General features: G+C 39.4%; 1 protein-coding gene and 1 long non-coding RNA gene across 7 annotated transcripts in view; one reads left to right on the top strand and one right to left on the bottom strand.

The window, feature by feature from the left end:
- The window catches only part of LOC141506880 (uncharacterized), a 41,894-nt gene extending 31,552 nt beyond the window's left edge, over positions 1 to 10,342 (bottom strand). The window contains exon 1 of the long non-coding RNA XR_012473998.1: positions 9,792 to 10,342. This is a non-coding gene — a long non-coding RNA (uncharacterized LOC141506880). The remainder of the gene's footprint in view (positions 1 to 9,791) is intronic.
- Positions 10,343 to 10,913: 571 nt separating this feature from the next.
- The window catches only part of LOC141506878 (sodium/myo-inositol cotransporter), a 75,622-nt gene continuing 68,623 nt past the window's right edge, over positions 10,914 to 17,912 (top strand). For 4 of the 6 annotated variants that reach the window (XR_012473997.1, XR_012473996.1, XR_012473995.1 and 1 more), the window contains exon 1: positions 10,919 to 11,072. The gene's annotated coding sequence lies outside the window, so the exon portion shown is untranslated. Of the gene's footprint in view, positions 11,073 to 11,555; positions 11,838 to 17,912 lie in introns of those variants that run through there. The other 2 variants (XM_074214043.1, XM_074214045.1) reach the window with 2 other exon arrangements.

The following is a 17,912-nucleotide window of genomic DNA, read 5'->3' as shown; positions in this document are numbered from 1 at the left end:
ACTTCCTTCTGTAGTCTTTTGTGCATTCTTCTTTTTCTTTTAGCATCCCTAGTGCTTGTTTTCTCTGTTGAAACCTGGACCTCACCCAACAACAACATAGAAATCCCTTCCTTATATCAAATAAATTTCAGCCTCACATTAACTATGTCTGAAAATGGATATCTTGATCTGCCCCGTTCTTGAGTCAGGTGGATGGTAACAAAATGATTTTTTAACAAAGCAAATTTGTTCAATATTAGAATCCAGGATGATTGGAAAGAAGATATCATTAAATAAATATATGGTTCCCCCCTTTTTATTTTTGTTTAGTTCTATTTCTTTGGCATGGGGAACTCCTGATAGATAAATTTCTCCTTCTATCATGGAGCACCAATTGTTCTACATTACAGTCTTCGATAGTTCTTTGGGAGAACTGAGAGGTTAATCAACTTGATCCAAGGTTACAATAGCTAGTATGTAACAGAATTAGGATCTGAACTCACATCTTACTAACAGAAGTCAGTTTGAATAGACTGCCTTTCACTTAAACACATCTATGTATATTTTCAAAGTCATTTTTAGTTGTGTTCTACTCTTTTTGACTCCATTTGGGGTTTCTGGTAAAGATACTGGAGTGCTTTGCCATTTCCTTTTCTAACTCATTTTACAGATGAGGAATTGAGACAAAAAAAAAGGGACTTGCCTAGTCATCACAAGCTAGTAAGAGGAGTCTTCCTGACCAAGCCCAGAACTATATCCACTGCACCAGATAACTACTCAAAAGGATACTTATTTAACTTATTAACACCTTACATCTGTAATCAGATGCAGTGATTACATCTACACTTTGGGTTAAAATGGAGAGAAGGAATCTAATCCTCCTGCCTTTCATTTGTTCCTCCAGTTAAATATTTGTTATCTTTAGAAAATCAACAAGGGTACTTTTTTTTGAAAAGTCCTGATGGTACAGTTCACAAAAGATCCAGAAATTAATATTTTTCAAGAAGTATCTGCACTAGAAGGATAATTTCCAAATAAAGGGTTACACAATTTTAAGAAATAGACATTTTTAAAAATTCTCAAAGATTACTGCTTATTTTAGTGTTTGAAAATGGTTTCCACAGTTCAAAGAAAATAAAAAGGGAAAAAGAAAATCAAATCTCTGTCTTCAGAAGGAAAGCCTATAGAAGTTCCCAGAACATGTGTAGCTTTCTCCAAAAGAATTAGTGACCTAAGCTCAAGGAGAAGCCACTCCCTCACTTTACAGGTGAAAAATCATTCTGCTTTGTCCTGGTGTTTGTAGACAACAGAGATAAGAATCTTCCCTGTCTGTTTTCTTCTATCAATATAAATTGGATTCAGTTTGGAAGGTAACAATGTCTCTGGGTCTTTTTATTTAATCATACAGGAATTCCTTTGGTACATAAAGGGGGTTCAAACTCACTCTTATGTTAAGCAAGTTCTCTTAAAATGAAGTCAGAGAAGCCCCATAGGGTTCTCAAAATAAAGGTAATGAGTAATTTGGATTGATTCATGGGTTTCTGGGTAAGTTAGGTAAACTTATCCTGTAGCTCTTCAGCCAATAAAGGATCCTTAAACAAGTTATCTAGGTAGAGATCTGATTGAAAGTTTTTTAAAAAAATGGTCACTGATTGAGTTCTTAGCAAGTTGCTAGGCACCAGTATTCTAGGGATATCAACCATGCTGCATATATCAGCTTCCACACTCATAATGGATATAGTAAAAAGCAAACAAGCAACCAAACAGATATAAGTACATCCCTTTAGAAATATGAGCACTATTCTCTGATTCTTTCTAGCACTACATATACTGAGCTGGGGAGGGGAAGAAGAAAAAAAAATCTGATTCTTTCTCCTTTATATGCATATTTATAAAACACAGTCATGTACTATAATACTAAGAATTGTATGCACCATAAAAATTAAACAGAAATGAAAATCTAAAAGAAAGAACTAGACAAATAAAAAATAATATTTGATCCTAGCATCAGAAAGGGAGAAAGGAAGCAATATGGTCAGACCTGGGCTTTAGAAAAATCACTTGGAGGGCAGCTAGGTGGCGCAGTGGATAGAACACTGGTCTTGGAGTTAGGACCTGAGTTCATATTCAGCCCCAGACACTTAATAATTACCTAGCTGGAAAAAGAAGAAAAGAAATAAGCTAAATTAATTGCCTAGGGGTACATAATTTTTCAAGACTGGATTTGAACTTAGATCTTCTTGGCTTCATATCTTATGTTATCCCTTCCTCCATCTACTTGTCCTCAAAAGGAAGATATCCTCCTCTCAGGAAGGTGGGAAGAGGAAATAGATGTTGAAATTGCTATTTTTGATGGAGTTTGGAAAGGAGGCGGAGGTGGTTCATAATCTCAAAATTGTTGAAAACAACAAAATTGTTATTGCTTTTAGCCTGGAACATTCTTGTTCTCCAACTCTTTTCTACTTGAATCCACTTGTTGGTTTCTCTTAAGTGTTTACTACCTGAAGCTACTCTTTTATGGTAGATTCCATCCTCCACTTTTGAGAAGAAGAGATAAGGAAATAAGCACATCATTGCCCTTTAGGTTTTCTTTAAAGGTTTTTCCTATTAGTCATTACAGGGAGTTCTACTTTTGCCATATTCTACTGTTCCATTCTGTGTCAAGGAGGAGGTCTTTGATTCCCAAATGCTAAGCCAGGAGTATCCAGGGAGATCCCACCAAACTGAAACAGTTTCAGGTATGGGACAGACTATTATATCTACTGTCTGCATATCAATCTTATCAAGTTTGAGAAGATTCTTTATTTATTAGAGAAAGTTTGGATTACAGAATTTTTTGAGAGGGAGGGATCACAGGAACTAATAAATTCCAGTTTTATCTAAGAATGGAGGGGTTGTGACTTGCTTAAGTGAAGGGGATACTCACACTGAAACTGTATATCTTAGATTTAGGTAAATACAAGGAAGATGATAGATATATATGATAGCACATTTATTAAGCACTTACTTTGTGCAAAGCACAAGCCAAAGAGAAAAATTATAAATATACAATAGTCTTTTTAAACTAACCCTGGTTTTCTACAAAGCTATGCTCCAAACTTTTAGTTTTCCCTCCCTGACCAAATGACTCTTGTAACAAAATCCTCTTCTCTTCTAATTCTTTTCTTTCTGGAGTGATAGACCTCAGTATTGTCTAAGATGAATACTAATCCAAGACCCTTGCCTAAAATAGATTTGTTTTGGCCAGTCCTCCAGCCCTTCTATATTTCCCAATCTAATCTCCAGCTGTAGAATTTTTGGCTATAAAGGACTCTATATCATCAATTCCTCCAAGATTCCTTCTGTGAGCTTCAGGCTGTGTTGTTTGGACTATTTAGCTTCCTCTTTCATAGTTATCGAAGATGTTGATAATTTCAAATGCTTTTCAATTAAATTCAACAGGTATTTATATTGCTCTAATTTGTGCCAATTATTGTAAGAACCTCTGTAAACAAAAACACAGCAGTCATTTTGAAACTCTACCTTTACCTTTAGCTTGCTGAACAAGAAGAACATTTCTCTGTTTGCTCAAAGATTCTTATCATGGATTTTTAGGTTATTCTTCACTATCTTGGCATTTACATGTTTCATCCTCTGTGGAGGGATCAATGATTGGCTCCCAGGAAGCACCATTTTATCCTTTATTTGATTTTTTTCTTGGTTAGTTTGATCAAGAACACTTGGTGAAATCTTCACTTCTTTTTCTGGACTACAATCTCTCAAGAGCCCACCATTTTTTGAAGCCTATGACTTCACTGACATTATGTAATGGGGTATTGGAAGCTCTCCATTCTTTTACAGTGGTGACTGCTAAATCATGTCTGATCCTGACTCTGGCTCTTCAGTACTTAAATATTTTGTTTCTGGCTCCTTGTAGTATTTTTTTTCTTTGACCAGCAAGCTCTGGATTTTCACTTTAATATTCCTAGGAGTTTTCACTTTGGAGGTTTCTTCCAAGAACATATTCTTTCTTTTATTTCCACTTTACCCTCTAGTTCTAAAAGATCTGGGTAGAATTCTTTTATGATTTTTTTTTCAGGTTTTTGCAAGGCAAATGGGATTAAGTGGCTTGCCCAAAGCCACACAGCTAGGTAATTATTAAATGTCTGAGGTGGGATTTGAACCCAGGTACTACTGACTCCAGGGCCGGTGCTTTATCTACTGCGCCACCTAGCCACCCCTTTTATGATTTCTTAAAACATAATGTCTAAACTCTCTTGAGCATTGCTTTCAGGTAGTCCATTGGCTCTTAAATTATCTCTTTTCCTATATTTTCTAGGTCAGTTGTTTTTGCTATGAGATATTTCACAATTTTCCAGGTTTTTCAGTCTTTTGACTTTATTTTAATATTTCTTATTATCTCTTAGTCACTAGTTTCTGCTTCATCTATTCTTATTCTCAACGAATCTGTTGCTTAAGCAAGATTTTATTACCTCTTGTGTCAAGGGTATTAATTTAACTTTCAGTTCTTTTTTTCCCCTTATTGCTCTCATTTATTTTTCCATTTTTTTTCTTTAGAACTCTCACTTTATTTACAAAAATATTTTAATTTTCTTTAAATTCTTGTCTCATCTCTTTGAGTAATTCTGGTTGAATTTAATCCTAAGTGTGTTTTTCACTGAGGCTTCTGTATTGGATATTTCAGACATTCTTTTCATCTAGGTTTATATTTCAAGTGTCTCCGTCAAGTGTCAGAATATTTTTTGGTTTGTATCATTATTGTGTTTACTCATTCTTTCCAGTCTATTTTCTGACTTTGAATGTGAAGTTAGGGCTCAATTCTGTGTACTTCTGGAAAGATTGGGATTGGTTCTTCAGTTTTCTTGGTATATTGAGTGTAGTATTATTTCCAGGATCTAAAGGACAGTTCAGACTGGGGAATCTGAACTGGATAATGAGCAATAAAATTGATTGTACCTTGGTAAGGGTTCAAAGTTGCTTTGGGTCTGGGATTTCTTTTTGCCCTAGATCAAAGCCTTTTCTTGGCAGATAACACACATATTGTTTTCAGCAACAAAAACTTGGTTTTTTTTAATGACTTTCTAACTATGATAGTTTCAGTCTATCAGAAAATTTAAAGGGTAACGTTATTAACTACAGTCGATATAAATTGATAATTCAAATAACCTTTCTTTCTCTCTTTTCCCATTCATTTTCCTAATCCCTAAAAAAACTCCAACCTCGCAACAAATATGCAGTCAATCAAAAGAAATTCCCATTTTGAGCATGTTTAAAAATGTGTTTTATTCTGTGTGGCTGGTCCATCATTTCTTTTTTAGAAGGTGTGGGTAGCATTTGTTATTGTCAATCCTCTGAAATTACTGTAGATCATTTCATTTCATTATTCAAAGTTCTTAAGTCATTCAAATTTTTCTGTATTCATGTTATAGGATAAATTGTTCTCTTAATTTTGTTTTCTTCTCTCTACATCATTCCACATCCACCCAGTTTTATCTGAATCCATTTCTTTCATTTTTTCTTATAGCACAATAGTATTTCATTAAACTTAAGTACCATAATTTGTTCAGTCACACCCTAAATGCCCCTTAGTGACTAGTTCTAAAAAGAACTGCTTATAAATATTTTTATACACATAGGACTTTTTTCCCCATTTTTTATTTTTATTTATTGGCTTTCATTAGAATATAGGCCTAATAATGGTATTGTGGGATCAAAGGGTATGCATACATTAGAAAGTTTTTGAGCATAATTCCAAACTGCCTTCCAGAATGACTGGACTAATTTATATCTCAATCAATGGTGCATTATTGTGCTTATTTTCCTGAAGTCCCTCTAATATTTAAAATTTTACTTTTTAGAAAATTTTGCCAATTTGATAGGTGATAGAACTTCTGAGTTGCTTTAATGATCATTTTCCTAATCATTAATGATTTGGAACTCATTTATTTAGTTATATACAGCTTGGATTTCCTCCCCTGAGACTTATCTGGTCATAATCTTTTGACTTTTTAATCAAGTGAGAAATAGATTTTAAAAAATTATCCCTCAGTACTTTATTAGGGCATGATCCCTGCTAACTTCACTTTCCTCCCTTTCCAAATCTCAGTCTTATAGTTGGTCAATTCAAATCTATACTATATTCCATTTTTGAATTCCTTCTTTCCTGTACTAATACCCCCTTATCCTTTGACAAACTTCAGTCCTGGATTACTACCATTCTCCATCTTCTTGCCCCTACTCAACTTCCTGCTCAATGAAGATAGAGGAAGTTACATACCCATATTGATTAGGTACATTATAAATTCTGTTAAACAACTTCAAGTGAGCTCATTGAAGCAAGGCAGCAATTCTTCCCTACAAGATTCTCTATGTCATTCTTTATAGAAGCTATTACAAAGATTCTTTTCTCTCCCTAAACTTCTGGCATCTCCTTCCTTTCTCCCCCTCTTTCTGCTGAGGACCTGGTCTTTTACTGAGAAAACTGAGGTCACTTGATGGAAGTTTCCTCCTTTCTCCTTTTCTTAATCTCAAAACCCCCACTTCCCCCCCCCCCCCCAGTCTCTGACAATGAGGTGGACCTTCTCCTTGTCAAAACCAATCTGAGCCCTTTTTTGTTTTTTTTTTTTTGCAAGGCAATGGGGTTAAGTGATTCATCCAAGGTCACACAGCTAGGTAATTATTAAGTGTCTAAGGCCTGATTTTAACTCAGGTCCTCCTGACTCTAGGGCCAGTGCTCTATTCACTTCACCACATAGCTGCCCCTATTTGTGCTCTTGATTCCTATCCTCTCCTGTCTTCTCTAGTATAATGAAACCTCAATCATCCTCCATTTCTCACTTCTCCCAATCTTTAACTTCTCCCTATCTGCTGATTACTGTTTTTACTGCTTTCTAACATATTTGCCTCCATTTTTATTTTTATTTATTTATTTTTTAGGTTTTTCTTTTTGCAAGGCAAATAGGGTTAAGTTGCTTGCCCAAGGCCACACAGCTAGGTAATTAAGTGTCTGACACCAGATTTGAACCCAGGTACTCCTGACTCCAGGGCCGGTGCTTTATCCACTGCACCACCTAGCTGCCCCTTGCCTCCATCTTTAAAAAAAAAACTGTGCAAGACCATGTCTCTCCTTGGAGCTATCATAATACAACTTCCCTTTCTTAGATAAACTCCTGGTAAAAGTTGTTTGTATTTCTTGCTTTCACTTCCTCTTTTCTCATGCACTCCTCAATACCTTGCAGTCTGGTTTCTTCCTTCAATCGAAACCATTCTCTCCAAAGTTGCCAACTTTTTCTTAATTGTCAGATCTAATGCCCCCTGCCTCATGTTTCTTGACCCATTTGTTTTATTTGATACTGTTAGCCATCCTATCTCCCTGGATGCTCTTTCTACTTTTTTTCATGACATTCTTCTCCTATCTAACTGTTCTTCAGTCTCCTTTGCTGGTTCATAATCCATACATATTACCTGAATGAAGATGTTCTGTTTGGGGTTCTCTTCTTTATACATTGTGGTGACACCATTAACTTCTATGAGTTTAATCATCAGATTTGGAAAACTCAACACTAACCACTGAATTGGAAAAGATCAGTTTATATCCCAGTCCTGAAAAAGGGCAATGCTAAGGAATATTCATATTACTGAATAATGGTCCTCATTTTACATGCCAGCAAAGTTATACTTAAGATTCTACAAGTCAGGTTTCAGCAACATATGAACCAAGAATTACCAGAAGAGCAGGTTGGTTTTTGAAGAGACAAAAGAACTAGAGACCAAATTGTCAACATTTGATGGACTGTGGAGAAAGTACGGGAGTTTCAGAAAAAAAAACCACCTTCTTTGGCTTTATTGACTACACTAAAGCCTTTGATTGTGTGGATCCCAATAAAATGTGGCAAGTCTTCAAAGACTTGAGATTACCAGACCATCTTACTTGGTATCTGAGGAACCTATATAGCAGGCCAAGAAGCAGCAGTTAAAACCAAGCATAGAACAATTGATTGGTTTAAGATTGAAAAATGAGTATGACAAGGTTGATGGCTGAAAGTGAATAGGAATTAAGAAAACTCTTGATGAGGATAAAAGAGAAGAATGTAAAAGCTGATTTCTTGGTAAATAGCAGGGAGCCATGAAATTAAAAGATGCTTGTTCCTTAGCAGGAAAGATATGGCAAGTCTGAATAACTTATTAAAAAGCAGATACATCATTTTGTTGACAAAGATCTATATAGTCAAAACTATGGTTTTTCCAGTATGAATGGCCATGAGAGTTGGACTATAAGGAAAGCTGAACGCCTCCAGAATTGATGCTTTCAAATTTTGGTGCTGAAGAAGACTTGTGAGTACCATTGACAACAAAGATATCAAGTCAATCAACATTTAAAGAACTCGATTTCAACTATTTGTTGGAATGCCAAATGCTACAATTGAAGTTGAAATACTTTGGTCATATAATGAGAAGATGGGACTCAATGGAAAAGACTTTGACGTTGGGAAAGATTGAAGGCTAAAGGAAAAGCGAATGGCAGAAGATAAGATAGTTAGATAGTGATGTGGAAACATAAACCTGCACAGACTTTGAGAGACAGAGATCTGGTGTGGTATGATTCTGAGTATCAACTGAACAACTGAATAACAACAACAACAACAACAAATGCATTGACTCATTGATCTATATATCTGGCATCAGTCAATCCCCTGAGTTTCAGTCTCACATCACAAATTGCCCTTTCAATATTTAAAACTGTATTTCTAAAGTCTTCTCAAAATCAATAAGAGGTTGCATGGTATAAGTGACAAAGTACTAAGCTCAGAGTCAGGAAGACTGAGATTAAAATTTTACCTCTGATGTTTACTTAGCTGTATAATTCTGGCAAATCATTTAATCTCTATTTCCTTAAATTTTCTCATCTGCAAAATGAGCATAATAAAAGCAAACACCCTTCCTCCCAAAGGTTTGATAAATTGAGATACCTTATGAAGAGCCCTTGGCAAATCTTAAAGCACCATATAAATATTAGCTATTATTATTATAAAGTAAAATATATCTCCTTTCCCTTCAAACCCACCACTATTCCAAATTTCTTCTGTCAAAGGGTCCCACCATTTTTCCATTTTCCTTAGTTCTGAACTTCAGCATTATCCCGAGCTTCTTATTCTTCTTCACCTTATATCCAATTGGTGGCTAAATCTTGCATTTTCACTTGCAGATCGTTTTTCCTATTGAAAAAATTCCCATCTTTCTCTTTAGTCACTCAGCTACCCATCAAAGTTCAGGCCCTCAATATCTATTGTCTAAATTATTGCTACACTCTTAATTGTTTTTCCTGTTTCAACTTTCTCCTTCTCCAAGTCATCTACAATTACCAAAGTGATTTTCCTTAAGTACAGATCTATGTCCCTCCCCTACTCAGGAGTTTCCTATTGCTTCCAGGATAAAATACAATTCCTCTTTTCAACTTTTATAGTTGAATATAACCTGGTCACAACATATTTTTCTAGCCGCATAATACTCCTCTTTCTGACACCCTGTTTCATAAACTTGAGTTGTTCTCTATTACTTAAAGGCTTTCAAAACCCAGTCCCTTCCAAGCTTTCCTGTCTTTTTACTAGGCATGTATGTACCCCATAGTCCAGTAATACTGGTTCTTTCTGCTTTGCTGTTCTTCCCACATAAGACTCCCCCCTTGAATTAGCATTTTCACATGCACATTCTCCAAGTCTGGAATTTTCCTCATCTCTGTCTCCTGCCTTTCCTGAATTCTTTCAAAGCCCCACTTTCTGCAGTGGCACTTTCCCAATGCTTAAAATTATTACCTTCCTTCCAAGACCTCTGGAGACTGTGTATAGCTTATTTGTTCACAGCTGCTTTCATGTCCTTTCTCTCACTAGGAAGTGTGTTTCTGAGATCAGGGACTGGCTTTTTGGTGGTGGTGGTTATCTGGTTGTCTTTATTTGTATTTTGGATCCATAGCTCGGTTAACAATTAATTAAAAGTCTGTTGCAATAATTTAGACAAGAGAGAAGGAGGACCTGAAGTGGGGTGGGTAGCTGAGTGACTAAAGAGAAAGAGATAAATAGGAAAAATGTTATCTGCAAGTGAAAATGGGCATGAGGCGGCTAGGGGCCCTGGAGACAGGAGTACCTGAGTTCAAATCCGATCTCAGACACTTAATAATTGCCTAGCTGTGTGGCCTTGGCCAAGCCACCTAACCCCATTGCCTTGCAAAATCCCCCCCCAAAATAAATGCAAGACCCGGCAACGGGTTGGCCCTAGAGGGTTGGAGGGAATGCGGAGGGTAACAGGATACAGGAGGGCCCCGCGGTGCCTTTGCCAGGCAGGGAATGCCACCGACGGCCTCGCACTCTCTCCGTGCCCCGGGGCGCCATGCCCTTCCCGGGCTCCGGCTGGGCCGGCCCCGCTTTGCGGCTGCCCCCTTCATTCCCCGGTTCGGGCGCGTCGCCCCCCGGGCCGGGGAGCCGGGCAGCCGGGGAGCCGGGGAGCCGGGCAGCCGGGCAGCCGGGGAGCCGGGCAGCCGGGGAGCCGGGCAGCGGCGGCCGCGGCCGGGCCGGGCCGGGCCGTGGAGCCTCGTCCCCGCGCCGCCGCCCCCCGCCCCGGAGCCCGGGCCCGCATGGCGCCGCATCCCTCCGAGGGGCCCGGGGGTGCTGCACGGGTCCAGAGGCCTCGCGAGGGCGCGGGAAGAAGGCCGGCGGGCGCCCCGCCTCCGTCCTGCCCCAGAAGCCCAGTGCGGAGCTGGCACGGCCGGCCGGGCGCAGCGGGCCCCGCGGGGCCGAGGGCGAGGCCGGGGGCGGCAGCGAGCGCGGAAGGGGCGGGCGGGGGCGGGGCGCCGCGGCCCTTCTAAGAGCGCGAGGGGCGGGGCCCGGCCGGCGGAGCATGGTGCAGCCGCTCTGCGCAGCCGCGCAGCCTCCCAGCTCGGACACAGGCTCCGAGTCGCCTTGGCCGCGGGAGCCGGGAGCCGCCGTCCGCGCTCGTCCGCCCCCGTCCGCCCCTTCCCCGGCCCGGAGCTCCGCGCGCCGCCCGCCGGCCCCGGGATGCCTCGCTACGAGCTGGCTTTGATCCTGAAAGCCATGCAGCGGGTAAGTGCGGCCCGGCCCCGCTCCGCGCCCCGCGCCCCCTCCCCGGCCCCGCCGCCTGCGGCCGGCTCTGCCTCCCCCGCCCGGGCCGGCGCCGCAGAGCGCCCCTCCGCCTCCGCCTGGGACTGCCCGCGGGCCGGGGCCGGGCCGGGCCGGGCCGGGGCCGGCCGCGGGAGGCAGGTTCATTCATTGCTTCCCGCGCCTCCTCCTGCCACACACGCACACGCATCCGCACGCGCGCGCGCACGTACGTGTCGCCCCCCCCTGGAAGCTTCCAGACGCCGCCGCGCGGCTGCCGGCTCCCGGGGCCGCGCTCGCGAGCGGAGGCGGGCGGGGGCGCGCGGCCCGGCGGCCCCGGGAGCCCAGCCCCGGCCGCTCGCCCGCCGGCCCCTCCCCCGCCCCGCCCGCGTGGGCCGGAGCCCTCCCGCCGGGCCGCCCCGCCCCCGGGGAGCCACCACGTGCAGCGCGGGCCCCGCTCCTGGGGCCCGGCCTGGCAGCCCGGCTTCTCCTGGCGGGGTGCGCCCCTGGCCGGCCGGCCCTCCCGCAGAGCTTCGGGCACCCCCGTGGGCAGGGCTCCTGACTTGGTGCAGCGCCTCAGACTGGGCAGGGCCCTCCAAGGGCGTGTGAGGGACAGGGGACAAGTTATCCCGGGGCTGGCTTCATCCATCTGCATCTGCCCGCTAACAGATTCTCCCGGAGTACATTTTCCTGAGGGGCAGAGACCAAAGGTAGACAGAAACTGCCTCAAGGGAGCTTTTGATAAGCCAGGTACGATAGCCCCGAGTTAACTTGCTTCATATTTGATTGACCATAGTGAAGGCTAATTGAGTTCATTAGGCTGTGGAGACAGCCTTTTGTCCTGGTACACTTGTGTCTGATAGCTGAGAAACTTGGACTTTCCCCAGGAACTCCTCTTGGGACTTTAAAAAAAAGAGGGGGGAGACTTTTGATATTATGGTTTTCGGTATTTACAGACCAAGGGTTTCCCCATCATAGCTCCGTGTTAACTTTAAAATATATAACAAATAGTGATTGAACATCTTCAGGCTTTTGATCATAGCATACAATAGGCTGAATCCATGCTAATAATCAGTCTAAAGAATTTAATAAATGCCACAAGAAAGGCAAGAAAATATTTGAGTAATTGATCAGCTTTCCAAGTTACTAGATTGGATACTAGAAATTTTGAGCTCTGCCGAGAGTCTTTGACCAGGCATAACATTGTTCCCCTGACCTTTTCTTTGAAATTGAGAAAATAAATCTAGAATTTGAAGCTTACAAGGCTCTCCAAATTGTCCTCCTTCATATTTGCCCAATTCACAGAAACATGAAATTTAATTGGGGACAGAAAAAGGTGGGGGTGGGGGGAGTAGGAAAGCAAGAACTGGAGATTATATACCCTTGGTGGAAATCAGTAGAGTGTGGGAATTAAACTAAAATTTGTCGTACCCTTCTCAAGCAATTCATATATTCTAGTTGGTTTAAAAAAATTGGTTTATTGGCTAAAGCATCTTCCCCTTCCTGCTTTATCTATAGGCACATCAGTTAAATTTTGTTTTTTTGTCAGCTGGTTGTTAAGAGATCACAAATGACTTGCTTAGTTTAGGGCTATGAATGTGGGCACCACCTAGCATCAAATGATGTGTTGACTTAATTGTTCTTGTGTAGTTAATAACTGATTGGGGGGGGAGGTACATTTGGAGGAAGGAGAGTCATATGGAAGCTGTCCTTGAGTTTTGTACACATGTTTCTGGGGTTTCTTGAGAGAACATTGCAACAATGATGTTATGCTTGAAAAGGCTGAAAAAATCTTCGATTTAAAGTGGATTAGGAGTAAAAGGTATTGCAGCTCATACCTTTTTCTCCTACCTTTCGAAATGTCTTCTGAAATGAACATGCAAGGTTTTCCAGAATTCAAAAAAATTTGTTATGCTTAAATTATTCAGAAAACTGGAATTTGAAATTCTTAAGATCAATATTGGAAGGATCAGTTGGAATAAATGTATTTAGATATATTTTAGAGCATACTTACATATGTATATATAGTATCTCATGTGTAAACTCATGCTTTTACAGAATCCAAATTAATAGAATTTTAAATTTAGAACTGTAAGGATGTCATTCCTGAAACCTCCTCACCTCCATTTTACATATGAGGAGACCTAGCAAGAAATAATTTACTCATGGTCACAATTGAAGTAAGTAGCAAAGTTGGGATTTGAACTCATATCTGCCAGCTCCACATCTGGGGGAGGGGGGGGGAAGAACTTAATTGAGGTCAGATATTTATGTTGCTACAGTGTAAAAATATGGATATCTCTTAAAAATAATAAAAAAATTTGTAATTGAAGGTATAATTGTATCAATAGTGCCTTTAAATTGGATTGGATATCTAGAGCTATTTCTTTCTCATCTATTTCATGCCTTTTATAGTCTGTAGGGCAGTGGGTGAGTCCCACTCTTCTTGAAATTATGATATCCATTGTTTGATTTCCTTTTACCTCCACCACTCCCTTCCTCTTCCCAGTACCAGTAGCACAGATCCTAAAGCATTCTCAAAACAATATTTTTTTCATCATTTCTAAGTACTGGAAAACCATTAGGATATAGCTAAGTAGTTACTTTTTTGGATAATCCCTTGCTATATATTTCAGGATATATTTAGTTCATATTTGAATCATGATTTAATCTTAATGAATTCATGATTGAACGAGGGAAAACTTTAATGAGAAGGAATGAAATGGAAAAAACCAAAGTCTTTTATTGGGTTCTAGGCACTTATGGAATAGTCATCCTCAGCAAAAATAAATAAATGAAAAATTTGCAAGTAAAATTTAGTTTAAACTTAGGTGTGCATATTTATACCAGGACTTTAGGTCTTTCAGGCCTTTCTCTGGCTAAAAAATGCCTTAACTATATTTTTAATTTTCAATTGTTAACCATTTCAAAACAGAGTAGTGGAAGCCAGCCCCATACCATCATTTCTAAAGATGTAATTGCTTAAAATAATGAATTGTAGTGGATAGCATCCTTTCCATTTGTGTAGGTTAGCAATCCTGGGGACATCTATTTTTCATTCAGTCCAAATATTTGGTGTATTAACCAAATCTTGTCAAATCTACCTTCACAGCATCTGTGGTATATCCCCCTCTTCTGAACACAGCCACTACCCTACTACAGCTGACCTTCATCTCCTGTCACTTTCACTATTATAGGAGGAACCTTCTGGCTGATCCTTCCTTAAGCAAGTCTTCCACTGCAGTGCATACTCTTTTCTATCAAAATAAACTATATAAAGCATATCTAGCAATTTCCTTTATATATATATATATAATTTTGAGGTCAGCCAGATTTGAACTTAGGGGGACTCTGGCCCAGCATTCTTATTATTAGCTATACTTTTCATCTATTTGGTACCTACTTATTTTTGTCTTAATCTCCCCCCCCCCACCAGAAGTGGGCAGAGACTGTTTTTGCCTATCATTGTGTATTTGAGCATTTATTTAGCAAAGTACATGAAGTAAGTGCTTGTTGATTATTGATCAGTGGCCACTCTAGATTGCTAATGCATTCTTAGGCCACATTGATTTAAAGTATGAAGTCTAGAATAAGGAGGTAATAGAACTTGATACTTTATGTTGATGGGAGAACATTAAGCCCTTAGAACAGTCTAATAACAGACATTTATATATTACTCTCAGGACGAAAATTGCTTTGCTACATTATCTTGTTTGTGAGATAAGTACAAGAGTTACTCTCCCTGATTTACTAAGAGAGGCTAAGTTCTTACTTTGTCCTTGGTGACTGAGCCAGTAAGTATTGAAATCCCACTAAAGTGACAACTGAAATAGTGACTTCCCCAACTCTTGAAAGGAATTGTTAAAAACATTGGTTGAATGGATCATTTACTGGACATATTGAAGGGAGTATTCTTTTGTTGCATGAGATATCACACTTGATAACCTTTAACAAGGAGATTAAAAACAAGGGTATGATTCATAGTTTGAAATAACCTTTAGAAATAAAATTAAAGTACACTATGTTTTGGGAGAATGTGAGAACATAACCTTTGGTTGAAAGAGATTGGGTTTGGTAAGGAGTTAGAGGAGAAAACTTAAGATGAAAAAAGTGGACTTTTTGTTAATTTTGTTGACAAGGGGAATAAAATAGACATTTTGAAGTAGAAAACAACTATCTACCTATACATCTGTGTGTGTGTGTGTGTGTGTGTGTGTGTGTGTGTGTATGTATGCATACACATATTTGTATTTTATTTTTACCGATCAAAAATTTTATTAGGTTAGGAATATAATGAGGTCCTGATTAGTGTTAATAAAGAATCCCCTGAAGTGGTGATATAGTATTGTGCATAATTTGGTTTACTCAGAAAATTATCATAGTTTATGAGAAAAATTTGGGTAAGGATAAAGGGGAAGAGTCATTGGAAAATTTTTTTCTTCACCTCTTTACCTAGGTGTTTTAAACTTGGGAATAAAAATTAATAGTATCTTAGGTCCTGAATGAATGCAAACTCATATATAAAAGCATCACGTATATCCTTCTGTAATTTAGGAACGAGTGAGTATTCGTAGTCTCTGTGGAAGTATATGAGAAAATAAACTTTATGTTACCCTTTTAAAAAGTCATATCTATTGTTAGTCTAGATTTAAGGTAACTAGTTAAAATTATTTTCCTTTTTAGAAATCCTTTGATTTTCTTTGACAATTTATGACCATATCTTAATCTTGCTACCTTTCCAGTCTAATTCCACTAATTCCACGTTTAAGGATCCCATTTTTATTTACAGTGGAAACAAGTTACTTTCCTCTTCTAAGACAACTGTGGCATCATTTGGTCTTCCAAAAGTAAACAATCATCTGTTTATTGCACTATTGGGAAAATATAGAGCTCAGAAGTGTAAGATTGGTAAGCCTTGGTTAAAGGAGAGAAGGATGATGTCATTTTGAGGAGGGGTTCTTGGAGTCAAGCTGTTTTTATGTTACTAGTCAGCTTTCTTCTGTTCATCTTTGCTCATAGATAATTCTTTTGTGCTAACACTGACCTGTTTTGCATGAAGAACAAAGGATTTTTTTCATTTTCCTCTACTTCTCTGTCCTAGAGGAACTTTGGAAAGTGGGAGTTTTCTGTTTAGGGATATAGAAGTAAATTGTGATATTAAATATTTAATTTAGACCCTTATTAAATAGAGTTGATCAGTTCTTTGCCCTTGGGCTTCTAACAATATCCACTTGGTCTGCAGTCAGTAATCTCCCTTCACCTCAGCCTCCTGAAATTGTACAATTAAAACTACATATCCAGCTATTAAAGGACTTTGAAGGATTCCAAGCTTTCACTGTGAGGCCTCTGTTCTTTAAAAAAGAATGGGTTATTTAACCTTATGAAATGATTGAAAGATTTTACTTCCTTAGAGCTGAAGCTAAGGTGCAAGAAATGATGTGGTCCGCTTATGAGCATGTGTTTGGTGGAAATATCTGAATATTGGAACAGTTCTCTTAAGAACTTTTCCCCCCTCTCTTATTGATTATTCCTTCTTTTGCACATTTGTTAAAAACTGTGTTAGTGATAATTGAAAAACTGTTTTGGTTGATGGATTGAGTGAGGAAATAACCTCTACTAGTGCATGTTAACCCAGCACTTATTATGTCACCTAGTCAGTCTGTCAGGTAGAACTTGAACCCAGGTTGTTTTTATTCTGAAGCTGGCCCTCTTGTCTATCACATCAAACTGTCTTTCAAATTAAAATCTAGTTAATAGGTACTTGTTACATGTAATTACAGGAGAAATGACTTTTAAGGAAAGATAAATTTGGTAAGGATGTGAGTTTTTTTTGAGTGTAAGGAACTGTTAGGAAGCCCACAGGTCCTTGACTTATAGAGATTAAAAATCATTTTCCCAGCCCTATTTTGCTAGTGTGAGGCAGGATTTGAACCCAGGCCTTTTTTTACTCTGAAGACGACCTTGAGATCTGGAAGGTAATTCATAGCTTTCAAATGAATTGGATTTGAGTGAGGGGGTGCTTTGCAAAGACCCCTTCGGGGTCCAGTGACACTATATGGATTAGGACAACTAGAGATGGTCCTCAATGCATTGGTTTTTCTAAGTTCTTTCCCAGGTTTCTCTTTAGCTAGTCTGTATCTTAACTGTTTAAAGAGTTGCCTGAAGGACTGAGATTTGCCAATGTTTGTTGGACGTAGACCTAGAATTCATGTCTTCTGGATCTAAACCAAATTAATATCTTCTCATCTAGTATCATATTTGGGTTCATTTCATTCCAGGTATACTGGGATAAGGCACAATAAATATCACTTTAATTCTCTTTATTCATACTTGGGAATTTATTATATAAACCAAGGTGTAGTTTTACATTTTTCTTTAAAATTTTTTTTTGTTTTTAATTGAGGTCTTACCCTTTATCATTGGTTTGCTCATGTTATCTCTTTGTACTTTGAGGTTTCTCTGAAGCTTAAGTTTTTGCATAAGGAATACTTAGAAATCTTTTATTAAAAAGTCCAATTTTTTTTTTACCAGTGGGATGATTCTCAGGGTTTTTTTGTATGTTATTCTTATTGCCTTTGCCTTCTCCCTCCCTCACTGTCTCTTCCACCCCTTTCTCCACATAATATATATACATACATACATGCATGCATACATACACACATATTCGTATGCGCACATTTATGTTCTTTGTTTTCCTTGTATATAGAATATTTCTTATTCTAGGCTCTTTGCTTGTTTAGAATGGTGACCATTTATATGTTGGTTATGGTTCCTTGTTACTTGAATTCTTTGTTTCTGGCTTCTTGCAAGTATTACTTTTCTTTG

Source organism: Macrotis lagotis, chromosome 1 (assembly GCF_037893015.1).
Source record: "Macrotis lagotis isolate mMagLag1 chromosome 1, bilby.v1.9.chrom.fasta, whole genome shotgun sequence".
NCBI classification, from domain to species: Eukaryota; Metazoa; Chordata; class Mammalia; order Peramelemorphia; family Peramelidae; genus Macrotis; species Macrotis lagotis.
Note: the sequence above shows the minus strand (reverse complement) of the source record. Positions and strands in the feature narration are given on the sequence as shown.